Source organism: Bubalus bubalis, chromosome 7 (assembly GCF_019923935.1).
Source record: "Bubalus bubalis isolate 160015118507 breed Murrah chromosome 7, NDDB_SH_1, whole genome shotgun sequence".
NCBI classification, from domain to species: domain Eukaryota; kingdom Metazoa; phylum Chordata; class Mammalia; order Artiodactyla; family Bovidae; genus Bubalus; species Bubalus bubalis.
Window position 1 is genome coordinate 21,199,198 of NC_059163.1, and position 27,607 is coordinate 21,226,804.

The following is a 27,607-nucleotide window of genomic DNA, read 5'->3' on the forward strand; positions in this document are numbered from 1 at the left end:
CAATAAAAGTAGCTGGTAAACACCTACTTAAGTGGAGGGGCTGACTTGACCTTTACCTCAAAGATTCAGTATTTCCAAAACCAAGCTCATGATTTTCCCTAATTCCCAAACCTGCTCCTCCTTCAGAGAACGGCACCACCACCTATCCTCCAATGCAAACTGAAATCTAGACTTCATACCACTCACACCCTCTTTCACATCACCCATTTCCAAACCAGCACAAACTTGTTGCCTCCAGAATGTCCCCACACCTCCGCACCTGAGACAACCCCCAGATCAGTAGAGGCTCCCATCACCTCTCATGGGGACCACCACGACACCTCCCACCAAGCTTCCAATCTGCTCCTATGACACCAATAACCTTCCTTTATAAATGCAAATCTGATCCCGTCTTTCCCTCACTGCCGATCCTGTTCAGAAGAACGAATACTCAAGTCCCTCACTTGGCTGATAAGATCTGGACCCACTGGGCGCATACTCTGCAGGACATTTTCCACTTTCCCCTCCAGGTCCACTTTATTCTTCTTCACCCCCCGGTGTGCACTGAGAGCTCACTTGTGATAAGCTGCAGGGCTCCCTCGTCATCTGACTTATGGTGCATTTGACTAAGGCAGCTTCCCTGGTGGCTCAGTCGGTAAAGAAACCGCCTGCAATGCAGGAGACCTGGATTTGACCCCTGGGTCAGGAAGATCCCCTGGAGAAGGAAATGGCAACCCACTCCAGTATTCTTGGCTGAGAAATCCCATGGACAGAGGAGCCCAGTGGGCTACACAGTCCATGGGGTTGCAAGAATTGGACATGAATTAGCAACTAAATCACCATGACTAAAGAAACGCTGGAGATGAGGAGGTGGCTGGAGATTGCAGTCTGGTATTTATGCCCCTGGATCTCTCCTTGCTGTGTTGCTCCAGACTATCTGCATCTCCTTACAGCCGCAGCCACTGTGAAGTGTATCTTTCCTGGAGCCCTTTTCTCTGATAAATACTCCTCCCTTCCACTTGATGCCCAGGCACAGGAATAACTTTTCATTTTGCGGTACCGTACAGTCATGTTGACTTCCCTTAACCATTCAGACCCCACTGCAAAGAGTCCCTTCATGGAACTGTCCCCAGTGGCCCTATGTGTGAGTGTGCCCTGTTGCTGCTGACTGAATCATTCTTCCCTCCTTAAGCCACTGGCCTTTCAGTACTTCAAATATATTCCACCTCTGCCTGCGTGAATCTTTCTCTTTCCCTAGTTAATGTTAACTCATCACTCACATCATGGCTCAAATATCACCTTCGTAGTGGAATCTTTTCCTGTCTCCCGAAGTAGGTCAAGTAACTCTACAATATGCTTTCCAACTTTCATGTAATTTTCCACAGCACTTAGAACAAGATAACAAACGCATCATTTAATTAAAGAACATCTCTGCCGTGAATGGCGAAATCACGTCTGATATGCTTGCTCATCACTTCTCCCTAGTTCTCAACACAGTGTCTGACACATGTGGTCCTCGGAACATAAATGATAAAAGAATAAATGGTTTGAAGTCAGGGAGCCTGATTGCTCCAGCTCCATTTTTTCTTTCTCAAGATTGCTATGGCTTTTCGAGGTCTTTTGAGTTTCTATACAGCTTGTAAAAATTTTTGTTCTAACTCTGTGAAGAATGCCATTGGTCCTTTGATAGGGATTTCAGTCGGGTCCTTTTGTAGAGTTGTGGATGGACCTAGAGTCTGTCATACAGAGTGAAGTAAGTCAGAAAGAAAAGAATGAATACCGTATATTAAAGCATATATGTGGAATTTAGAAAAATGGTACTGATGAACCTATTTGCAGAGCAGGAATAGGCACACAGACATGCAGACACAGGGGTGGAAGGGAGGGTGGTACTAATGGGATATTAGGATTGACGTATACATACTACTATGTGTAGAATAGATAACTTTTTCTCTGCTACCCTCCCATACCCTACTTAATATTTTGATAACTTTTATTATCGTCTAGCATCATTTATGGGCTTCCCTTGTGGCTCAGTAGTAAAGAATCTTTCCCTGCTGTAAAGCATAGAACCTCAGCTTGGTACTCTGTGATGACCTAGAGGAGTAGGATAGGGGAGTGGGGTTGGGAGGGAGATCCAAGAGGGAGGGGATATGTGTATACATATAGCTGATTCACTTCATCATATAGCAGAAACTAACACACCATTGTAAAGCAACTATGCTTTACAGTTGGGCAGTCATGTCCAACTGAAACAAATTATGCTCAGTCATGTAGTCGTGTCCGACTCATTGCGACCCCCTGGACTGCAGCCCACCAGATTTCTCTGTTCGTGGGATTTTCTAGGCAAGAATGCTAGAGTGGGTTGCCCTTTCCTACTCCAAGGGATCTTCCCAACCCAGAGATTGAACCCAATTCTCTTGTGTCTCCTGCATTGGCAGGCAGATTCTTTATCACTGAACCACCTGGAAAACATCAAAACTATACTCCAATTAAAAAAAAAAAAAAAAGAATGTACCCAATGTGGTATTTGCTAACTAGAAATATGCCAGAATTTAGGTGTGTACACATTTACGTGTTTATTCTGTAGATCCATGTCCATGTGCTAATCATATTTGGACAGAGAAATTATTTTTATCATTTCTTCCAATCACAATTTCCAAAGCCAAGCATTTCAAAATTACTTTAGGGATTTCCTGGCAGCCTATTTGCCACCAATGACTATCCTTTCTTCTTCTTCCCATAGTCTGCCCTTAGTATTTTTCTCAATAAGTAATTTTCTACTTTCCATTATGTCTTATATGTAGCCAGAAATGCCCCAGCCTCTCATATCCATGAGACTAACTCCTTCACCTCCTTCCAGGCTTTGTTCAAATGTGGTGTCTACCCTAACCACACTATTTAAAATTTCAGAAGCTACCTTTTCTCTGACACCTTCCCATAGCCTGCTCAATATTTTCATAATGTTTATTATCATCTAACATCCTTTATGGGCTTCCTTGATGGCTCAGACAGTAAAGAATCTGTCTGCAGTGCAAGAGACCCAGGTTCAATCCTGTGTTGGGAACATCCCCTGGAGAAGAAAACAGCAACTCACTCTAGTATTCTTTTTTTTTTTTTTTTTTTGTAGATTTTTTTAAAAATTTTATTTTATTTTTAAACTTTACAAAATTGTATTAGTTTTGCCAAATATCTAAGTGCCTGGAAAATTCCATGGACGAAGGAGCCTGATGGGCTACAGTCCACGGGGTATCAAAAAGGGCTGGACATGACTTGGTGACTAGACAAAAAGAGCATCCTTTATATTTTCATGAGGCCTATTTATTGTCTGTTTCCTCTATGTATCTTAAGTCCCTACAATAGCACCTGGAACATAATAGACCTTCAGAAATATTTGTTGCATGAATTAAATTGGTGTCCTTTTCTCAATCTTTGACTGGCCTACAACTCTTTATTCACATCTACTCTTTATTCACATCTGTTCTTTTCTCACAAACCAAAAGATTTAACAATTCTCCCTTTCCCTTCCACTATCTGGATACAACTCTACCTAGACAAAACTTTTTGGTGCAAAAAAATGGAAAATACATCTCATGGGATTTAAAGGAAATGCTCTTACCCTACTTACTTCTTAAATGATTAATTAAGCCATGTGAACACAGGAAGCATGCTTTTTGCTTTAAATGTCCCACATTCAATAAATATTTTGTTATGAGGGTGGTAAAAATGAAAGCAAGTGTTAATGAAAGTCCATAAAGGTGTAAGTAAAATGCCTGGTCTCTATTTGCTAAGCAATTTTCTCCATTTTATCTGCAAGTCACTTTAGAAATACTGCATAAAAAGCAAAACCGTCACATAATCTAGCAAAAGAAACCACTTTTGAATTTGTGTTATATTGCATTCTGTGTTATATTCATCATTGATATCCAAAATAATCAGTCGAGGCTCTGCAAGATCCCAAAGTGCCTTCTGAATCATTAACATTAAATTTTCAATAATATTTCAGGCCTCACCTTATTTATTGAATACTGGTTATACATGTCCTGTGTACATGGTTACCCTCTAGTAAACTGGAACATTCCAACCAATCAATCTGACAGGAAGTAGCTATTAAATGACTAGCATGGACTCATTCTCACATCATTTTATCAATCAGGATACCATCCCTTGGACTTCCCTGGTGGTCCAGTGGCTAAGACTCTGTGCTCCCAATGCAGGGGTCCTGGGTTCGATCCCTGGTCAGGGAACTAAACCCCACATGCCACAACTAAAGATTCCACACGTGGCATCAAAGATCGAAGACCCCGTGTGCTGTAACTAAGACCCAATGCAGCCAAATAATCTAAAAATAAAAATACAAGGACAAACTCTTCTTTAAAAAAAAAAAGAATCCCATGCCTCTGAGTATGCTAAATCCTGAGAATTTACTGTATTATTAACTATGAACATCCGTCAGTCTGAAATTGCTTTTACCCGGATGCCCTTATATGGCTGAAGAAAAGGAGAAGTGAAGCCTGTTGACAGTCCCGTGGGCGCTTCTGCCTTCACAATGCTGCCTCTTCTCTGAGGCACATACCTCTTTTCTCCTCATGATTAATCAAGTCCAAACTCTAACTGCGTTTTCTCCTTTAAGGGAAACATGGGAGAAAATTTTATCTGAAGTATTTTATGTCTTTTTGTCTCCCTTTTACCCTCAGTTCCTTTCAGATGCTAAATTGTGTCCAACTCTTTGCAACCCCGTGGACTGCAGCATGTATCTCCTGGAGCTTGCTCAAACTCATGTCCATTGAGTCAGTGATGCTATCTAACCATCTCATCCTCTGCAACCCCCTTCTCCTCCTGCCTTCAATCTTTGCCAGCATCAGGATCTTTTCCAACGAGTAGGCACTTGGCATCAGGTGGCCAGAATATTGGAGCTTCAGCTTCAGTATCAATTCTTCCAATGAATATTCAGTGTTGATTTCCTTTAGAATTGACTCTCCTTACTGTCCAAGGGACTCTCAAGTCTTCTCCAGCACCACTTTCAAAAGCATCAGTTCTTTGGCACTCAGTCTTCTTTAAGGTCCAACTTGCACATCCATACATGACTACTGGAAAAACCATAGCTTTGGACCTTTGTTGGCAAAGTGATGTCTTTGCTTTTTAATATGCTGTCTAGGTTGGTCATAGCTTTTCTTCCAAGGAGCAAGCATCTTTTAATTTCATGACTTAAATCACAGTCTGCAGTGATTTTGGAGTCCAAGAAAATAAAGTCTGTCACTGTTTCCATTGTTTCCCCATCTATTTGCCGTGAAGTGATGGGACCAGATGCCATGATCTTAGTTTTTTTGAATGTTGAGTTTTAAGCCAGCTTGTCTACTTACTTGTCAGTAAAAAGAGCAATTAGGAAGTACAGAGAGAGAGAGACAAAGAATTAATTCCCAATTCTCCCATACAGTTCATCACTAAAGGAAACTACTGTTACTGGGGGATATTTATCATGGTTTTTACACACACACACACACACACACACACACACACACACACACACACAGAGTGATCTGCAGCATGCCAGTAGTGGAGAGCTAGAAAAAAAAACAGTCCAATCCTATAAAAGTGACATCTATTAAAAAAAAAAATACCTAAAAGAAAAACAAGAAAGAATGAAAACCTAGCCTCCAGGGTAAAGGTTAACCACTGAACTGTCATTTAGAGTTGATGATTTGCTTCCCCCTAAGCCTAGAACTTTCAGGGAATTAGTTTATGATCCCAGGCAGCTTTCTCGGCAGGGGGGGAGGGTGTCCAGTTAGCCCTAATTATGACATTTTGTTTTACATTCCCACTTAAACAGCTAACCTTTTTTTCTCCCTAATAGGTCTGGACTCTGGCAGCCACAGCTTGAACTGACTGAGCCTTTCTTTCTCTAAATGGCCTTTTGTGTGTGGATAATGACTCCACTCTCTTGAATAGGGATTTTTTTTTTTCTACTTACTGTAGCTAAATGCATCGTTGGAAAAAACAAAGCAAAGAGAAATTGCAGTAAAATGGTACATGATGGCCCCCTGGGGTGGGGGGGAGACTTGACTCTTAGACTTTCACACTTTGCTTCCTTTGAAGTTTCCTACAGAATAACGTTTTGCTTCTGAGCTGGGGTGGGAGAAGGGTGTGGATTGGGGCCACATTCTGGGTTGGGATTTAAGACAAGCTGTCAGTACTCTTGCCTGGAAAATCCCATGGAAAGAGGAGCCTGGTGGGCTTCAGTCCATGGGGTCTCGAAGAGTCAGACACGACTGAGCGACTTCACTTTCACTTTTCACTTTCATGCATTGCAGAAAGAAATGGCAACCCACTCCAGTGTTCTTGCCTGGAGAATCCCAGGGACAGAGGAGCCTGGTGGGCTGCCGTCTCTGGGGTCGCACAGGGTCGGACACGACTGAAGTGACCTTGCAGCAGTAGCAGTCACTGAGTTAACAGATGCCTGGGTCTTCTCAGTACAAATACTGCTCTGCTTCTTGAGTCAGTTTATTGAGTGAGAGCTTGCCTCAGAGGAAGTGCTAGAAATGTTTCCTCTTGGTCAGGTCATCCTTGTGCTACAATTCGATGTGCTACCTGAGCGTACCATGTCTGTGGCATGGGAAAGAGTTGTGAAACATGAATGAAAGCTCTTGGAAACCCACTTGTACCAAAGATTTTAAATTATATTCAAAAATTTCCATATTATAGAAAGAGTAATGGTATCAAAATTTACAAAATTACAAGGCAGATTTTGATCTACCACTGTTATATTTTAAACTAATTAAGGAGCTATCTAGATTTCTTTGTCATCCCAAGGATATTTCTTTACCGACTTAAAATCGCAATAAGACAATTTTAAGGTCTAAGTACTGTGTGTTAGTGGAACCTTCCTACCTATACTAATTCAGTATCCTCTTCACTCCTTTCGTTTATTCTCCTCCTGTATGTAAAAAGCACTTTGTAAATTACTGTTGCTTTAGTCGCCAAGTCCTGTCTGACTCTGTGCGACCCCATGGATTGTAGCCCATCAGGCCCCTCTGTCCATTGTGTAAATACTGTGTGATCTAATTGCCCTTCTATCCTGTACTGAATTCCCTGCATTGCTCCTTGTTTACTTGGCCCTTAACTAATTCTGACCAATCTATTTCTGCCTCCTCATCCCTGGAGTATTTTAATAGCTTCATTTAATAAATTAATAACCCATAATGGGTTAATAAAAGGCATTTAGGGATCCTAGGGTCCAGTTCCTTGAAGATCTGTGATTTATTCACTCCCACTTCTGAGTGCCCTGGGCACCTCATCTTAAAAGGAAGTAATAATAACATACCTTCTTTACTCAGACAAGCAAAGATATGTGTGGTATATGTGTGTGTGTTTAACATTTTTAAAGTTCAGCCTCTGCGTAAGCAAGAGGACAGGAAATAGGACTGAAACGCAGAGAGAAGGAAATTCAGGAGATTGTTTCATACAAAAAGACTGACTTGAGACTTCCTGACGACCTAGTGGTTAAGAATCTTCACTTCCAACGCAGCAGGGCGTGGGTTCGATCCCTGGTTGAGAAACTAAGATCCCACATGCCTCTTGCCATGGCCAAAAAGTTAAAAATAAGTCTAACTTTGTGAAGAGAGATAAATATTAGCAACAACAGTATATAATATTAATTGAACTCAATCATTTTCAGTATTTGACCAGAAATTCTGAGTAGATTTCAAATATGCTGCATTTTAAAAAAATACTATTAAAAATCCAGTGAAGTTTGGAGAAAGTTCAGGCAAGCAAACTCATCCCCTGTGAGGGTGCAAGTCAGCCATTTGTGAATATTCCTTCTCTTCCTGGAAGACTTTTGAGACAAGTGCAGCTTTGCCCAATAGCTTTGGGCTGCAGCTGCTGAAGAGGAGGATGGAGCTAAATAGCAATGCAGATTGGTTTATAAACCTTGGCTTTCTGTGTGGACTGAGTGCTTTTTGACTCTATCAAATCTGCACTTTCGATGTGATCTAGTCTTTAAAACCCGCATGAGCATCTGAAAGGTGACTAAAGCTTCCAGGATGAAGAATGCTGACCATCTCAGAGTAACACTCCTTCTAAGTGTTCTTTGCTCGTCTAGAGTTATCATGAGGCACACCACTTGCTAGTGACCTGGCTCTGCGCACACAGCCTTGGGACACTTTCTGAGCAAATGCTAACCAGTGACAGCTAAAACAAAGAAAGGTTATAGACCAGGAGTAACAATTACAGTTCCATCATTACCCATGGAATAGTGGCATTCTCTGTTGCTTCACACTGTATGTGGGATCCATTCATTCGTATGTTCACAATCTTTATTGAGCATCTCTTACTTGCTAGACATGGTATTAAGGTCCAGCGATACAGGTGATACACAGGATTATCTCTTCCCTCAGAGGTCACTTTTTACTGGAAGTAACTGAGTATAAATAACAGAATAATTATTCTCACTTACTCCTGCCAGTTGAGCTCCTGTTACTGTTCTAAGTCAGTGGTCCCCAATCTTTTTGGCACCAGGGACTGGTTTGTGGAAGACAATTTACTATGGACCTGATCGAGGGGTGGGAGGGGATGTTTTGGGGATGATTCAACCTCCTTACATTTACTGTGCACTTTATTTCTATTATGATCACATCAGCTCCACCTTAGATCATCAGATACTAGATCCCAGAGTTTGGGGACCCCTGTCCTAAGTGATCTGTATGCATTCACTCCCTTCATCTCACAATTGTATGGGGTATGCGTTATTATTATCCTTTTCTGCACACGACTGAACTCAGGTGCAGAGCTGTTTGTACCTGCACAAGGTCACACAGTAGTAGATGATGGAGTGGGTATTCCAACACTCTTCACCACTGCCTCTGACACTATATTCTAAAAGAAAGGTATAGAAAGAGGATCAAAAATCCCTGGGAAAGGATTAGCACTTTTGTTAAAACTTTGTTTTAGTCCTACTCCCATATATAACTGGGCTTCCTTGGTGGCTCATTGGTGAAGAATCCACCTGCAATGCAGGAGACGTGAGAGATGCGGGTTTGATCCCTAAGTTGGGAAGATCCCTAGAGGAGGGCATTGAAACCCACCGGAATATTCTTGCCTGGAGAGTCCCATGGGCAGAGGACCCTGGAGGGCTACAGTCCATAGGGTCGTAGAGTCAGACATGACTGAGCAACTTAGCATGCACGCACCCATGTATGACTACTGTTAAGAGTTTGGTGAATTTCCTCTCATCCCAACCAATCTATGTGCCTGGTTTTGCTGCTTTAAAAGAAATAAGTGTAATTATATTGTACATACAATTTTAAACATGTAATTCTGAAGTCTGTCTGTAGGCCTTGAAGGTTATTAAGAAATGACAGAGGAAGTCCTTGAAAATCATTGTTTAAGGGCTTTTATGTCCCGAGAGATACTATTTTTTACACTACCTTTAAAAAAAACCTTAGTTCACTGGGGAAGTATTCATTTACTTGTATAAAGTGTACATTACAAAAATAAGCAATTTCCCTGTATGACTCATCTTGAAGGCTCACCTACATATTGAAATAACTAGAAATCTTGGGTATGAAAATTATATTTAAATACTTTTATATCCTCTTGCTGTTTAACCTAAGCAAGTTAAATTGGTGCATCAGAATTGTAAAAGCATTTATAATTTTAGAAGGTTCCCCAAATATTCATCAAGAACTCAGTAAAAGTAATGTTTCTTTTATAGCAATACTAAAAATTAGCAATGGTGGGAAGGGGATTTAAAGAACCATAATTATAGCTAGTCTTTCCATAAAGTGTACATCGGGTTAAATTTTAATGGTGGTATAAACAGGAGTACTTTGCAATCCAAGGGTTATACATCTTAACTATTAGGGAAGCAGGTGACACTCTTATTAGAAAAATAAGGAAGTGGGTAGGGGAAGGAGAAGAAAATGTGCTTCGGAGTTTTAAACTGTAGCTACTGACTTTCCTATCAGAAGCCAATTTTACATCTGAACCCCCAACAGATCTGAGCAAATTTTTGGCTTGCCAACTGATGAGTTTAAAAATGAAGACCTCCTGTTGTTGCTTGATTTTCTTTCTGCTTCAGTTGTTCTTTCGAATAAACACACTGAAATGCTAAGGAAGCAATTTTCAGAAATGCATTGGTAGTGAAATCACACTGTATGGTTGAGATCCCAGGTAGGTGGACTTCATCTGTGTTACCCAAAGCCTCTGTAACATTCTAATGTTACTTAAAGGTGGAAAAATCAGTGCTTAGGGAAGGGAATTTCTTAGCTGGGTAGACAAAAACAATAAAATTGCATAGTCATGAAGTCATTAAAACAAACTCTAGCCTTTTCCTTATGATTGTCACCTTCACTAAAACCTTGCTGTAACATTGATTTGATAGTAAATACTTCAATATAAGACAAATTTGCCTAAATCTGACCCAAGGTAGGCTTTTAAAAAGCAATAGTATTAGGCCCAAGCACTTCACTTAGATTATCTCTTTTGAGCCTCAGAACTACCATACGAGATAGCTACCATCATTTCCTTGGTTGTCTAGATAAGGAAGTTGAGGCACAGAGATTTTTAAATATTAATAACTAGCCCACGTTTACAGTTAGGGAGTGGCAGGGCTGGAATGTGAACACAGATAAGGTTTCCCCATGCCTTACTTTTTGTCACTTCCTCCTCCAAAATCTCCAATGGCAACTAATAGCCTTTCAATCCAAATGATAAGAGATGATATATCTTTTTCTTTGGCACTATCTTGGGAGAAGAGGGAATGAATGAAGGCACAGGGAAGGGAAGGCACCATTTTTTTTTTTTTTAACCCACCTTTCATGAAAGTTGCCAAGAGAGTAAAACTTTAAAGTTCTCATCACAAGGAAAAAAAATTTGTAGCTATGTGTGGTGATGGATGTAGATTTATTGTGGTGATCATTTTGCAATATATATAAATACCAAATCATTAACTTGTAATCTTAAACTAATATAATGTTCTGTGTCCATTACATCTCAATAAAAAGAAAAACAGCTTTCAGTTTCAGTTCAGCCAATGGGCTGGTGATTCTGTTTTCAGTTCTCCAGCCTTTTCTGTCCTGCTCTCACCATCTCTGGCCTCTGGTTGGGTTCAGCCAATGGGAGGCCCTGGCAGGAGAAAGGAGGGCTGGAGGAGAGAGAGATTGCAGTATTTCTTCCTCACATCATCCCCACTTCAGTACTTGTCTCTGGTAATTACTACATCTTTTCTGCCAAATGACTCCTCTTGCTCTTTCAGCCTCGGGGCTGCTATCAGCCTTCTGTTGCTAGAAGCCTTCTGTTGCTAGAAAAAAAGTGAGTGTTAGTTGCTCAGTCGTGTCCAGTTCTTTGCCTGCTAGGGTCCTCTGTCCATGAGATTTCCCAGGCAAGAATATTGGAGTGGATTGCCATATTTTTCTCCAGGGGATCTTCCCAACCCAGGAATTGAACTCAGGTCTCCTGCATCGCATGCAGATTCTTTACTGTCTGAGCCACCAGAGAAGCCCCTGTTGCTAGTCCCATCCTTTCTTATTCCTCTCCTTAAGTCATTCCTTCAGTGAAGTGGAGCTTGAGTTATTAGGAGGAAATTCTGTTTCCTGCTAAGACCTGACTGCTAGACTTTGTCTTTCTAGTCTTATTCCTCTCTCCTCTCTACATAAATCCATTCACTGATTAAATATTCACTGAGCCAGGTGCTCTCCCAAGGCTGGTGGGGAAGAACATCAGACGAATGATATGGATAAAGTCCTTGCTTTCTTGGTACTTAAACTATATGCTTTCATTTCCCCATGCTTTTGTTCATCCCCTAATCCTCACTCATCTCTTGACAACTGAAATTTTTTAAGCCCCAGTTTCAATATTTCTTCTTCAACATGGCAACATTTAGATGTCTTTTGAGCACTGTGAAGGGCTAGGTTCTGTGCTACCGGTGAAGATTCTAAAAAGAATTCTGAAAACATTCATCGGTCACCCCTGCATTCCAGTTCTTCTTTCCGAGAATCCAGAACTCTGAAAAACCCAGAGGAACAGAAGGAATTTTCCTAAGTGGGCGGCCACTGACTATTTGCCCCTTTGAAATGATCGGCTTCCCCAGATGATAAAGAGATGCTTGTGTCCCAGGATGATAAGATTATGAAAGCATTTTTCTCTAAACCATTTCCAAACAGCAAGGATCTGGGGCTCCTTTGCCTCAGGATAGGGGTGTGTTGCAGAAAGCAGAAGTTTTCCTTAGACAACCTGCCTTCCTGATTTTTGTTTCTAGAGGCCTGAACTCTTGAGGAAATCATGGTGGTGGGGAGGGGAGGGATGAAGGTGGCTGGAGGCAGGAGAAGAAACTGGTGAAGACTCAAGACAGGGCAGAGGCCACTGCAGGGCATTCCAGAGAGGTGGCCATGGTTGTATGTGTCCCCAGTAAGTCTGACTTCTAGTCTCTCAGCCAGGATAAAGGCCCAGGGAGGCTAGAGTAGGGAGTTCCCAAGCTCCCTGCACCCCCCGCCCAGATTGGCCACCCCCTGACCCCTGCCACCTTCTAGGGATATAGGTAGCAAGATGAAAGACCACCTTAATCTCCTCTGAAGTTTGGTTTTTAAATAAGGTAATTGACACACATCAGATCCTCATGTTGCTTAATTTCCTAGCAGCTAAATGTACAGCCTACTATGGTCTTTTTCTAGCATGGCTCGGTGCTATTGAGTTGCTGCTACTGCTGCTAAGTCACTTCAGTCGTGTCCGACTCTGTGCGACCCCATAGACGGCAGCCCACCAGGCTCCAATGTCCCTGGGATTCTCCAGGCAAGAACACTGGAGTGGGTTGCCATTGCCTTCTCCAATGCATGAAAGTGAAAAGTGAAAGTGAAGTCGCTCAGTCGTCTCTGACCCTCAGCGACCCCATGGACTGCAGCCTTCCAGGCTCCTCCATCCATGGGATTTTCCAGGCAAGAGTACTAGAGTGGGTTGCCATTGCCTTCTCTGGCTATTGAGTTGACATCAACTCAAATCTGTATCTAAATTTGTATATGAGTCATTGAATTGTATATACAAAACACTGAGCTGCTTATGAGAGAAATAAAATTGTTGTTCCCTGGGCTAGTAGGAGGATTCCTTCCAAAAGGGCCTTTTATTTTCCTTGTTTGCTTGTAGTTTTAGTAGAAGAGAAGGAGAGAGAGAGAGGAAAGAGAGAGAAAGAGAGAGAATTGACCAAGTTTAAGAGATGTTTTATCAAATCATTGTCATTTAGGGTAGGAGTTGGCAGACTAGGTCCCACAGGCCAAATCCAACCATCACCTGCCTTTGTATGGCCCAAGAGCTGAAGATAATTTTTACATTTGTAAATGGTTGAAAAAATCAAAAGAAGAAAAATATTTGGTGACATGTAAATTATATGAAATTCAAATGTCAATGTCCATAATAAAGCTTTATTGGAACATCACTAGCATCACTTGTCTATGGGGCTGCTTTTGTGCAATAATGCAGTGGAGTAGTTTCAACAAAGACCCCCTAAAACCCCAAATATTTACTACCTGGCCCTTTATAAAAGTTTGCTGACCCTTGATGTGGCGTGAATGTGGCAACTCTTGTTCCTAGGCTTTCATCCTGGCTGTCCAAGAGAGGATCTGGCTACCTAATAACTGGATTCTGTTTAAATATGGAGAAGACAAAGGTTATTACTCACCCAGGGGTGAAGGGCAGCATCAGAATAAACTAAGTCCAAAAAGGGGGCCATGGGGCTTCCCTGGAGTTCCTGTGGTTATGACCCTGCCTTCCGATGCAGGGAGTGTAGGTCTGATCCCTGGTCAGGGAGCTAAGACCCCACATGCCTGGTGGCCAAAAAGCAAAACATAAAACAGAAGCAGTATTGTAACAAATTCAATAAGGACCTTAAAAATGATCCACATCAAAAACCAAAAGAACAACAAAACCAAAAGGGGGGCCATCTTTATGAGTTAAACAGAAATCAATGCATTTTGAATGAGTTTAGCCTGAGGAAGTGCTCCCAGAGACATTATAATAATATTAATAGCTTCCACTTACAGAACTCTTACTATATGCCACCTACCTCGTTAGCAACTCAATTTAATCCTCAAAAACAACCCTGAAAAGTAGGCATTTTAAAGATGTGATGAAGGTAAGGCAATGAGTTGAAATATAAAAATCAAAAGATGTGTTCAGTTCACATGAAACGCTAGAGGTTGGGAGAGGCCTGAGAAAGTGCTTCTAAAGTACGGGACCAAAGGTTCAGATTTCTGCCCACCTGACAGGAGGTCTGTTCTTGGGACAGATAAGATCAACCTTACAGAGTTGTCATAGGGAATCAGGAACGTAACTCATGGAAAAACTAACAGTGTCTGGCAAATAGTGGTTGCCAACAAAGCTTGGTTCATTTTCTTCCCTTTTTTTTCTAATTAACTTTCCTATTTACAAAATGGATTTGGATTTTGCATAAAGAAAGACTATGAGAGTGCAGCAACAAATAATACAAATGGTTACTGGTGGGGGCTGGGCAGGGTACAGGGCAGCCAGGGACAGGAGTGTGAGCATTGCTTCTCGAGATATTTTATCCATATTATTTTGATTTTCAACCATGTAAATATATTTGCTATCAAAAAATTAAATGAAAAATATGTACTTCCCTGGTGGTCCAGTGGTTAAGACTCCATGCTTCTGCAAGGGGCGTGAGTTCAATCCCTGGTTGAGGAAATAAGACCCTATATGCTCAGCAGTGTGGCTAAATTTTTTTAAAAAGGAGAAAAATGTGTAATGAATTTTAATTTGAGACCTAAAGATTTCAGAGCCTCCCTACTTGAGAAGCCTACTCAATTGTATGATGGTGGCTTATCATTACAGATTTCATTTCATCCTATTTTTTTGTTTGTTTGTTTGTTTTGTTTTCTTTGGAATTAATTTATTCCTTGGTTTGAAAACATAAGTACATATCCCAGTTCCTTTGTTCTACAGTCAACTCCTGTGAATAGTAGTGATTCTCAGCCAGTAGTTTATTCTTATAACCAAAATATAATTTCTGAGAGCTTGGTACATCGTATTTTCAGGTCCTTTTCTATCTACTAATTCAATCCAGTAGCATTATTGCTTCAACCACATGTATCTAGTGGGTAAAATATGACTTACCAAAGCATTAAGTCACTCAGTCGTGTCCGACTCTGTGAACCCATGGGCTATAACCGGCCAGGCGTCTCACCCCATGGGATTCTCCAGGCAAGAATACTGGAATGGGTAGCCATTCCCTTCTCCAGGGGATCTTCCAGACCCAGGGATTGAACCCTAATCTCCTGCATTGCAGGCAGATTCTTTACCACTGAGCCACCAGTCAAATGAAATAATAACATACTTAGAAGTTAAAAGAATTGTTTCTGAGCTTACTAAAACATTTCAATGGCTTGTGATTATAGAGAGATTCAAGTCCTAGCTCTGTACCAGGAAGTACACAGCCCTCTGGGGCCTGGATTCCGCCCTCCTCTCTGCAGCCCAGAGACCCCCTGCTTGGTCTTCCAACATCCCTAAACCACTTGCCTATCAGCTTCCTCATGCTGTTTCTCACCTAAGTGCTGTCACTTGGTAGAAGCTTAATCAATATTTGATCAACTGATGAATCAATGACCAATAAACTCTGATACTGATTTAATTTTCCAGAATACTGTTCTTATTAGAGAGGAATGAGACAGGCTATATTTCTTCCCATGCCTACAAGCCATTCCTCTTCATAATTGTGTGTAACTTCCTAAATGCTTAAATTGGCTTTTATGAACAAATCTCTTCTGAGTTTAGTTACTATGGATCAAATCATCTATAGCAAATTGATGAAAACAAGTTTCAAGACCCACTTGGCCTATGGCTTGGAATGAACACTTCAGAAGTCAGTGAGGGAAGAGGTTTCAGAAAAACAAACCTTCTCTCCTTATCCCTTAAGAATAAGGGTGTAGAGTCTCAGAGGGTATGAGACAGGTTGGGACCTGGGACCCTTTGTGGCAATGCCACAGTGCTTGTACCTAGACACGTCCCTCCTTGAGCAACAAAATGCAAAGAAACTAAATGGGACTAAAAATAACTGTGTGCATGCACAGTTGGGGCAAATTCTGGACAAAAGATAAAAAGGCATCAGAAAACCCAGCTGCCACTTCTGAAGAGCTTGAAACAAGTGCAAGGCACTGAGGTATTGTGTGTGCCCCTGCATACAGCACCACCAAAGGGGTGTGCAAACCACCTAAGCCACCGCTCCAGCCCGGCCCCTGAACACACACCTCCCCTCGCCTCAATAAGGAGCAAACTCAGCCCTTCAGGAGCCAGCAGCAAAGGAACCTGTTGTTTGTTATCGCTTCCCCTCCTGCTGTAGCAGGGGCCCCAGCAAAACCTTGCCTGGAAAAAGAAGAAAGAAGCATTTGAGAAGCACAAACAAGTAACCTTCCCTCTCACAACTCTAGAAAAGTCCCCAGACCCATGCTCTGTCTCCAGTGCATCCTGAAGAGCCACAGCCTCTCTTTCTAAAGACTTCATAGACCATATTCTAATTAGGATAATGTTCAAGGCTCTTTTTAACTTGGTCCCAACTTTACTCTTTTGTATGATTTTCCACAATAAAGCTCTCTACTCTGAGTTGGTCAGTTTCCTCAAGATATATGCTCTGTTCATTTCTACCCTCAAATCTTCAATCATTTTCTTTCCATTAAAAAAAAAAATCCCTAGGTTGGCTTGTTTTTAAAGTGGTTTGTTTTGTTTATGCCAATTAAAATTCTGTATGTCATGAAAGCCTAAATAAATTCTCTTTCCCATGATCTTGCCTAGCACCTGCTGTTTATACCATAACATCTAATACTTGTCTGTAGGTACCCTAATTGCTTCCCAGTTGCAAATAGGAGTTTATTTATACCTCTTGTTTCCTCAAATAGAAGGAATATTCTTCTGAGACATTGTCTGGGCTTTCTCATCCTTTATTATTTTTTCACAATGCCTACCACAGAGCTGGAGAAGGAAATGGCAACCCACTCCAGTACTCTTGCCTGGAGAATCTCATGGATGGAGGAGCCTGGTGGGCTACAGTCCACAGGGTCGCAAAGAGTTGGACATGACTGAACGACTTCACTCACTCACTCACTCACCACAGAGTTAGTTGGACTGAGTAGGCATTCTAAGGATACCAACTGAATCTCCATAAAGTATTTTCTAATTGGAAGGAATAAAATGAATATACAAGACCTACCATGATAGGTGTTTATTCTTTGTTATCTAAAGTCATTCCCATACAATGCTGCCAAGTGCGTATTATAAGCCCCATCTTTTAGAGATGAAGACCCAGATGTTCACAGACATTTAGCAACTCACTCCAGTGTCACTCAGCTTGTATGTGGCAGAAATGGAATTTGGAAACACATCTGCTTGATATTAAAGCTTTTTTCTTTCTCTTTCCAATCAGTCTTTCACTAGTAGCTGACAGTGGTACTAATCTTTTAAGACCGAAGGGTATAACCTGTTAGTATGTATTCTAAGTAGGTAATTGGATGGAAAGAAATTAGTTTTGCCTATATAATGGCTTTCTTATCTTTAAGACAAAATTAAAATTGCGTGAGGGACAGCTTCTCTTTATCAAATAAAGAGGAGGGATCATTAGGAAATAAACTCAATAGATAGAGAAATAAAGTCTTGCCCATCTTGGTTAACTAACAGAAAAGTCCTGAGTTTAGACAAACTTCAGGCTGCCTGATTTCTTGGAGAGGCAGCAAGAATGTCAAGGTATATTTTCTACTGCTTGAAAAAGGGTCTTTCAAAGACAGGATTTTTTTTTTTTCTTTCTTCTTTAATTTCAGAAGATCAGCTAAGCTAGCAGTATAAGTTTAATCTCTAATATTTTCCAAAATAAAATCGAGGCCTGATTGTCAAGAAAACAAAGTGGAAAAAAAAAGAAAGTCTTGTAAAATTCTTTCTGGAAACCCAGATCCTCTTTCCACCTATGAACATCAACCATATAACCCATTCTTCCTAACCCTGGGTCTTCCACCGACCCTGGAAATGGAGTATGTGTTTGTTTTCTCTGCTGGGTTTTTTGTTTTTCTTGTGGTTCTCACTGAATGGGAGATCCTGGGTCCTGGGCTGGTTGTGGGCAGAGGGTATCTCCAGAAGCTGCCTGACCCAGGCAGGATGTCATATGGCAGAGAGAAGAAAGGATTCAGCCCGACTCACAGCCAGGCAACTCCTGAGAAACTTCCGAGCCCCAGCTATGAAATGACTACAGACACGTTCATTTACTGGACATCTTTGTTTCTAGTTGTGCCCACTGCTTCTCCTTCAGTCAGATCCGGAAACTCACGTAAGAAGCCATACCTCTGTAACTCCTCCCACTGATAGATACCATTCTGAGACTGGATAATAAGAGGAAGGGAAAGGATGAGGGGGAGGGAGGGGGCTTTTTGGAGGAGGATGAAGCTTTCTTTACATGGAAAAACCATTTCCTTTTATTCTAACCTCGGGCTTCTTTTAATTTTAAGCTATTAATTTGAAATAGCTAATCAGTTGCCACAGGCATACACACATTGCCAAGATTGCAAAATACCTCTCGTTTCCTAATCAACCCCAGAGTGATCATGATTTATATGTATAACGTGCACTTAGCCTGAAAAGCCCAGGCACTTTCTGTAGGATGATTCGCAGAGATTCTTCAGTAGGATTTTCTAATCCATTCTAATGGCTGAGAGGCCCAGGGAGAACTGCAGTGTCTTCGCGATTGAATAAGAGAGTGAACACACACACTTCATAAAAACAAACAAAACCCCCCAAACCACAAACTCTAAGAAGAGCTTTCACAAAACTTCCTTACCCATTGATTTGGCCCAGGGTCATTTTGTTTTGAATGTTTTCTCGTTCTCGGTGGAGTACTTGTGGAAATGTCCTGCCGCTGCTGCTAAGGTGCTTCAAGGTTTACATAGCACAAGCTTTCATTGCTGCTCTGATACCAAATATTTACTGGGAAGCAGGATGGGTTTCTTCATTTAAATGAGAATTATTTGGTTTGACTTAATGAAGCAGGAATTAACTGTTAGCTCTCTCACTTAACCCACTGCTGTGATGTATCTATCTTTATTAAGGAAACCTAATATCGCCTTGGCAGATCACAGCAACACTATGGTTTTGAGGGAACTGGTAAGAAAGAACACTGGTTCTAATTGAAATGACAGCAGGAATTTGAGCAGAATGCAGTAGTCTGCATTGAAATGTTCCCACCATCGCAGTTAGAGTTTGTGTCCTGACTTCTACCCAAATGATGAATCAGACCTTCACTGACCTTGCAAAGCAATGTTTTGACCACACTCTTAAATCTACTCTGGGGACTTCATTTCCATAATGGGGTGTTCATTCAAGGAAAAGCATAACTCCATCTTCATTAAGTGTCAGACTCAGCATAGCAACTTCCCCTGGGCTTCTGCTATTCAAGTCAACTGCAGTGTTGACCCAATTAAGATTATGAAATATCTTGGGAACATTATCAGGGGACATGGTTGGGAAATGGTCAGTTTACACTTAATTGAATTTGACTCATCTTTTGCAAAAAGTCTTTCTCAAAGTGAGGTGTATTCAATATTGTCATTAAAATAAAATCAACATTAAAGTAAGTAGATTTCTTAGGTAAAACATGTTTATTATTAAGGTCATTACAGTATTAGAGATAAAGGGTCACAAGAAAAAAGAATGGAGGAGCCAAGAAAAGTTACTGAAGACTAGTTTTTCAAATAGAAATTCTATATGAGATGCTACTTTATGATAATGCTATTTTATTTTATTGCCTGCCTCTCAAAAATCTCAATATACTGTATTGAAAATATCCTTTTTTATTGTTGTCTTAGGTTCTGAATTTCATAACTTCAAAAGTGCCTTTTCCCGGTCATAAGAGAGAATTCTTTAACTGTTTTTTACAGTAAATCACATAGCAGATTGCTAAAACATCATTTTGGTGGGATAATTTTTTTGTCCCTTTTTATAGATTCTTGTCGCTATTTCCTAATTGAATATTTTAAGACATAAATAATATATTAAATATTATTTAAATAATATATTTATATATTAAACATATATATATTAATATATATATAGATAGATAATATATTTAACCCCATACTGTCTAGATTGGACTGGAACATGAGTATCTTCAGGCCACATTCTTCTTAGGGAATTTGTTTTCAATCTGGTATTGGAAACACGGGAAAATAAGTAGTAAAATATGGAATTAACTTGTTGTGTTGCATGTCAATAACTAGGGTTGCCATATCAGTTGGACCTCAGATCCAATACATGCCCAGTAACTTTTTGGATAGTTGTAGGTGGAACAATTACTTGGTGACGATGTGTCTGCAGAACACATAGATACCTTGGAATGATGCAATGATAATTCAATTCTCCTCAGCCAATTTTTAACAAATCTCTGTGTGTATAAAGGGAACTGAGTGTGTTCCTCTCAGGATGAGATACTCTGTAGTTCAACCGGTCTAAGATTTCTCTCTCCTTGTTCTAACTGAGGTGATCCCATTTTAACGTGCCTGTTACCTATCAAAGTGGATGTCAGAGTACATTTCCCCCACAAGAGATGGCTTCTGTGGATAAACGATGCAGGAATATCTAGATTGTCACATGCTCTAGAAACCTGTTGGGTTTTACAAATGATCTAAATTTAGAGTTGCTAGTTTTAGGGTGTGCGAGCGTGTGGGAGACTGTCAGTCAAAAGCAGAGCTTAACATTTACAGTGACTTTGGATATTGAAATAGGATTCCTTTTTGTCCTCAGCTGTAAGCTCCGAAATGGAGTGGAACAAGTTAATTAAAACATTGGTGGCTTAATACTTTTCAGCCACTGATCGCTTCCAGTCAGCACCCCCCAGGAACATTCTCTGTAATTGTGAAGCTCATCCGGAGCCAATAGAAAGATTCCTTAACAAACACAGTAATTTCTTCTAAGCTCTTTCTACCCTCTCTTTTAAGATCTGAAGGTGACAGTTTTGTGGACTATTTGTTGATGCTTCAACCCCTCTATGATACCATGGAAAATGTAAGGAATATCACATTTCACAAGCATATACCTAGAAAATAGCTTTATCAGCAGGCATCAACTTATCTTTTCCTATGCACAGACTTTGAACAGTCTGCCCACCAGCAATTGGCTAAATCCTGAGGAATAAATAACAACAAAATCCTTCATAGGTTTCTAAGGTTATTTTTGGCCCTTGGTGTCCTAGATATAGAAATATGCAGGAAGAGATTTATTTGTATGTTGAACTCCTTGCTCTGTGTGGAATTATTTGAAGAATTTTTTTTTTCACCAAAATATTTTACTATACAAGGAGTGAGAATGTATTCATGGAATGTTCCTCTTCTAGAAGTTGCTCACTGGTGGCCCACAGGCCACATAGCCTGCAGACATGCTTTTGTGGTCTATGTATCTTCTAATTAATTGACTTAGGAGGCCTTTTATGAACTGGAAATTTCACATAGAAATAGATTTCAGGATTTAAAAAAAAATCTGTGACCAGTGGGTCTGCACTATCTTGAGGCAGGAATTAAGTAGAAACTGCCTTTTAGATGTGACTCAGTCCCTTCATAGATGGGAGTGGACCCTCCTCTATCAGGCATAAGTTCTCTAATTGCTGTCTTCAAATGGGACACACACCTTTTGGTCACTCCCTTTAGGTAAGCGTGGGCCCTCAAGTTTGCCACAGTTCTCCACAAATCACAAATCAAATTCTACTGTAGGCTTACCAAAGACATATGCTTTTGTGATCACTGCTCTTGACAAAGAACTTTTTGATATCAGAATCTTAATTATCAGTAACAAGAGAGAAACTAAGTCAGAAAGAGAAAACCAAACATCGTGTGTTAATGTGTATGTGGAATCTGAAAAAAGTGGTACAGATCATCTTATTTACAAAGCAAAATAGAGACACAGATGTGGAGAACAAAAGTACTATACCAGATACCAATGGAGAAACTGGGGGTGGGATGAGTTGGGAGATTGACATTGACACGTATACATGAGTGATACTATTAAAATGTGTAAAATAGGTAACTAATGAGAACCTACTATATATAGCACAGGGAACTCTACTCAGTGCTCTGTGGTGATCTAAATGGGAAGGAAAACAACAAAAGAGGAAATTATATGTATATGTATAGCTGATTCACTTTGCCATGCAGTAGAAACTAAAACATTGTAAAGCATCTGTATTGCAATGCAAATTAAAAAAAAAAAACAGAAACTATGATAAATGCTTTTCTGAGTTCCTTAAATAACTTCTTTTCCATGAAGATGAACCGTCATTCATTAAGTGCCTGTCATGTGCCCAGCATCATTCTTACCCTGTCTCATGTGATCATTACAAAAACTCCATCAAGTAGTTATTTATAGACTAGGAAAATGGAGCTCAGAGAGACTGAGTAACTTGCCTAAAATCACACAGCTCTTAACTGACAGCACTAAATTGCATTTCTAGGCCCTCCTGTTTCCAAGTTTTCTTCCCTGGTGGCTCAAGAATCCGCCTGCAATGAAGGAGGCTCAGGTTCAATCCCTGGGTTGGGAAGATCCCCTGGAGAAGGGAACGGCAACCCAATCTAGTAATCTTGCCTGGGAAATCCCATGGACAGAGGAGTCTGTGGGCCACAGTCCATGGGGTCGCAAAGAGTTGGACATGACTGAGCAACTAACATTTCCACTTCCTAGTTCCAAAGCCCAGGCTCCTCCGCTAAACCTCCTGAAGACTTCAGTTGACTTGACACAGAATCTCATTCCTCTTACCACATCCCTGTTGAGAGTAAGGAACTGAGTCAGAGAGGTGGAAGAGAGAAAGGGAAATTTTAAACTTTTTTTTTCTCAATGGCTACGTAAACATTTCCTTCTTAGAATTACAAGAAAATTTCCTATTTTGGTTTTTGTAATTCCTCAGGATGAATTATGAAACTTACATGTGGATCCTCTAGGCCACTATCAGGTTGGCATCCACGTGGCTTTTCTTTGCTTTCCACTGGCTGTGTATTCTCACCTCTCAATTTCTGCACAGCTGTAAGGAGCTCAAATTGTAATAAAAGTGGTTTAGTGCCAACTGTACATTTATAATGGTTTTTGCTTTCCCCCTAGACTTTGAAAATCTCTCTTAATTATCTGTCTGTAGACTTGAAATTTCTTTGCCAAGTCTAGCTTCATTTTCTGTAGTGTCCCAAAATACCACTTTAGAGGAATTTCTTCAGAAGTGAGAATTGGCCCCAGCCCTCATATGGGGGAAGGTCAATGCAAGTGATGAAGTTGATTTGAAATCTTACTCCAGTGAGGGAGCCCTTTAAGAAAAGGCATTCAGTTCAGTTCAGTGGCTCAGTGTCCGACTTTTTGCAACCCCATGAATCGTAGCACACCAGGCCTCCCTGTCCATCACCAACTCCTGGAGTTCACCCAAACTCATGTCCATGGAGTCGGTGATGTCATCCAGCCATCTCATCCTCTGTTGTCCCCTTCTCCTCCTTCCCCCAATCCCTCCCAGCATCAGGGTCTTTTCCAATGAGTCAACTCTTTCTCATGAGGTGGCCAAAGTCATTGAGAAAAGGCATTAGGTGGGAATTTACTGAATGACACAGGGAGCTCAGGTCTCTGATAACCTAGAAGAGTGGGATGGGATGGGAGGTGGGAGGGAGGTTCAAGAGGGAGGAGACATACTTACACCTATGGCTGATGTATGGCAGAAGCCAACACAATATTGTAAAGCAGTCATCCTCCAGGTAAAAATAAACTGTTTAATTTAAAAGCACACACACACACACACACAAGCCACACAGGGCCCACTCTGTTTTAAAAATAAAAGTTGTAAAAATGGGAGTGAGGGAGGCAAAAATGAACACTAAACAGTCCAGAATTGGGGGAAAATAACAATGTAGTTGAGCTGATGCCCTGGTGAAGGTTAAGCTTCCTTCAGCTCTGTGTAGCTCCAAATTCCTGCTTTTGCCCCAAGAGACTTTTTCAATCTTCTCCATACCTTCATTCAGTTGTTCATTGAAACCTTCTCTGGGCACATATATAAAATTAGACCTGCATCCATCTCTAGCGCCTTACCCTGCTTTATCCTCTTCTTTTCACTCTTATCACTGCCTCATTGTATTTTATATCCAGTTGTTTTATATATTGTTTGCCCTCTCACCTAAACATCAGCTCTCTGAGCACAAAGACCTGGTCTATTTGTTCACTCTTATACCACTAGCACCTTATGCACGATACATGATAGAAACTCAGTAAGTATCAGTTATTCCTGCTATGTACGTAGAGACTGACTGATGCTGAACCTGAAACTCCAATACTTTGGCCACCTGATGGGGAGAGCTGACTCATTTGAAAAAACCCTGATGCTGGGGAAGATTGAGGGCAGGAGGAGAAGGGGACGACAGAGGATGAGATGGCTGGATGGCATCACCGACACAATGGACATGGGTTTGGGTGGACTCCAGGAGTTGCTGATGGACAGGGAAGCCTGGCGTGCTGCAGCTCATGGGGTCGCAAAGAGTCAGACACGACTGAGTGACAGAACTGAACTGAACTGAACGTAGAGTCTGAAAATGATTAAGACGTGGTTTCCACCTCCAAAGTATTCACAGGCTTTTTGGAGAGATAGACGCAAACATAAATGCAACTCATTCTATGAGAACTTGACCTGTATTCATGGGCTTCCCTGGTAGCTCAGCTGGTAAAGAATCTGCCTGCAATGCAGGAAGACTCTGGTTCCATTCCTAGGTTGGGAAGATCTGCTAGAGAAGGGATATGCTACCTTCTCCAGTATTCTTGGGCTTCCCTGTTGGCTCAGCAGGTAAAGAATCCACCTGCAATGCGGGAGACCTGGGTTTGATCCCTGAGTTGGGAAGATCCCCTGGAGAAGGGAAAGGCTACCCACTCCCATATTCTGGCCAGGAAAATTCCATGGACTGTATAGTCCCTGGGGTCGCAAAGAGTCGGACATGACTGAGCAACTTTCACTTTAATGACTTTAGCAAAAGTGATTTAACTGATTGGCTGTTGGACTCCATAGTGGGATGGTTGAGTTTATGTTTCAACTTGACTTCCATAGAGTACAAAGGTATTTGGTTGAGAGTGTTCCTAGTTGAGATGAACATTTGAATCATAGACTGAAGAGAGTAAATTGTCTTCGCTAATGGGGTTGGCCTCATCCAATCAGTTGAAGGCATAAATAGAACAAAAAACTTGAGACCACACCAACACCACCGCTACCACACCGCCCTCCCACTCCCCAAGAGTAAGAGGGGACTCCTGCTTGAATACTCTGGCCTTGGTCTTGTCTGATTTTTGGACTTGGACTGAACCATTATCAGCTCTTCTTGGATCTCAAGCCTGTCAGCTTTCACACTGAAACTTGAACTGTCAGCTCTTGGACCTTTAGATTCCAAAAATGGAATTCCACATTGGCTCTCCTGAGTCTGCAGCTTGCCAACTGCAGACCTGATGGCTTCTCAGACCCTATGACTACGTGAGCCAGCTCCTTATAATAAATATGTATCTCCAATAGATAGGTTTTATTTCTCTGGAGAACACTGGCTAACCCAGTGGGCCAGGCAGGCTCTTTGGAAAATGTCATGCCCTGCTTCTCTTAGAAGCAGATGCCAAATGGAATTAAATCTGCAAGAGGTTTACTGAAGGAAGTGCCTGTGAAGGATGAGGGGTAAAATGAGAAACAGCAGTATAGTCAAGGGTAGCCTTCAGTCCATGATACAGATCTGAGACCTATGAAAGGAAAGAGGAAGGAAGGATTGAGTAGGAAGAGTTTCAGACCACAGCACAGCTCTGAGAAACTTTCCGTTATCCTGGTGGAGAGTCCCCAAGCCAAAAGTGCCTCTTTGAAGAATCCCCCTTGGGAAAGGAATGACCCAACTCTCGTTCCCCACACCCACCACTTCCCTACCCCCCTGTGCTCAGTCAGTGGCTGGGAGCAGCCCTGGGGATGTGTGGCTTCGGAGTAAACACATTAATGGATCCAAAACAAGGCAGCTGGTGGCTGTCTATCAGCTACACTTCATACCACATTCTCCAAGCAGGGTACCTTCATGACCTGTTCTTTTAGAATGCCTTCTGTTTTAGAAAACCCACCAGCTTTCACAGATTTTGGTATCATAGAATCTCTATGTGGGAGGGATAGAGTATAAGAGGTGATCCCAGGAACTTATGTTAAAGCACATGGTCTGACTCAAATTATATATTTACCAAAGCCAATCTTAGAGCCATCCCTGCCCACAAGCAAGAATGGCATCAACTGAGAAAGGCTGGTAGTGGGAATTAGGGGAAAGGAAGGCAGAGAAGCTGGACTGTCTGTCAAGTCTGCCAAGTCCAGTGGCATGGGAACAGCAGGCAGTTAGGATTCTAAGTGATGGGAAGAGGATCTGGTCTTCGAAACCAATAATATATCAATCCATGGGCCAGCTTTGGTACCCATGCTCTACTTGACAGACCTCTGGCTGAGACTTTGAGGATCTGGATACATTTCAGTAGAGCTGGGAGGGAAATGGCAGAGATCAGCTTTCCTTAGTTGGAGCAGAAAAGCTCCCGTGAGTGGGCAGGGAAAGATAGGAGGCCACCTGTTCCTTTGGCAAACCAAAGAGTGCTTGTTTTGTTAAGTGATTAAAAATCAAGTTCTTTCTTTTGTTTCTCCTTTAGGATCAAAATTTATTAGCAATTCAAACGCTTTTACGTGGTCTGGGCTTCCCCTGTAAACATTTTCCTTCTTTAGTGTATTTCTTCACTTCTGCAAATTAAGAGAACTGCCACTTAAAACTTGTCAAAAATAACCTTGTCAATTAATTCTGATGGAATCATAGTGATGAAGCATTAGTGCTAGACAGGAATTTAGAGATCCTTTATTGTTACATATACAGAGATTGAAACCCACAGAAATAATGATTGCCCAAGGTTAGTGGGGTGACTGATGGCAGGAAGAAGTCTGGAACCCCAAAGCTTTAGTTTTTAGGTTAGAGCTCTGCTCATCACAGCAGCCTAGCTTTCTTCTCTGATTGTACCCTGCTTTTTATTTTTTTATTTTTTATTTTATTTATTTTTTTTTTTTAGGAAATAGTGCCAAACCTATTGATTTTATTCCAAATACAATGTAATAGGATCCACTGTTCTCTTCGCCTCATTCAATTTTTTTTTTGTTCTTCAATTTTATTTTATTTTTAAACTTTACATAATTGTATTAGTTTTGCCAAATATCAAAATGAATCTGCCACAGGTATACATGTGTTCCCCATCCTGAACCCTCCTCCCTCCTCCCTCCCCATTCCATCCCTCTGGGTCGTCCCAGTGCACCAGCCCCAAGCATCCAGTATCGTGCATCGAACCTGGACTGGTAACTCGTTTCATACATGATATTTTACATGTTTATTTTAAGTTCTTCAAGTTGAATACATACTTGGTTAGCCAAAGATTTTTCATAGCACCTTTTCTAAGAAATCACTTTTTTTCTCTGGTTAAGAGTTTTGAGACCTAAGTTAATCTTAGAAAAACCAAACCAAACAAAAAAACGGCGCTGTAATTCAGGAGCATGTGCAAATGCCATTGCCTTGAAAATTGGCAATGGCAATAGCTTAACATAAACCCTGTGGAGGGA

At 41.1% G+C, this 27,607-nt stretch overlaps 1 protein-coding gene and 1 non-coding gene across 13 annotated transcripts in view; both read left to right on the plus strand.

The window, feature by feature from the left end:
* The window catches only part of RASGEF1B (RasGEF domain family member 1B), a 181,991-nt gene that overhangs the window by 73,909 nt on the left and 80,475 nt on the right, over positions 1–27,607 (plus strand). The window lies entirely within an intron of this gene.
* Positions 4,154–4,226, plus strand: TRNAG-CCC. The gene has a single exon. It is a non-coding gene; the product is annotated as a tRNA-Gly (tRNA).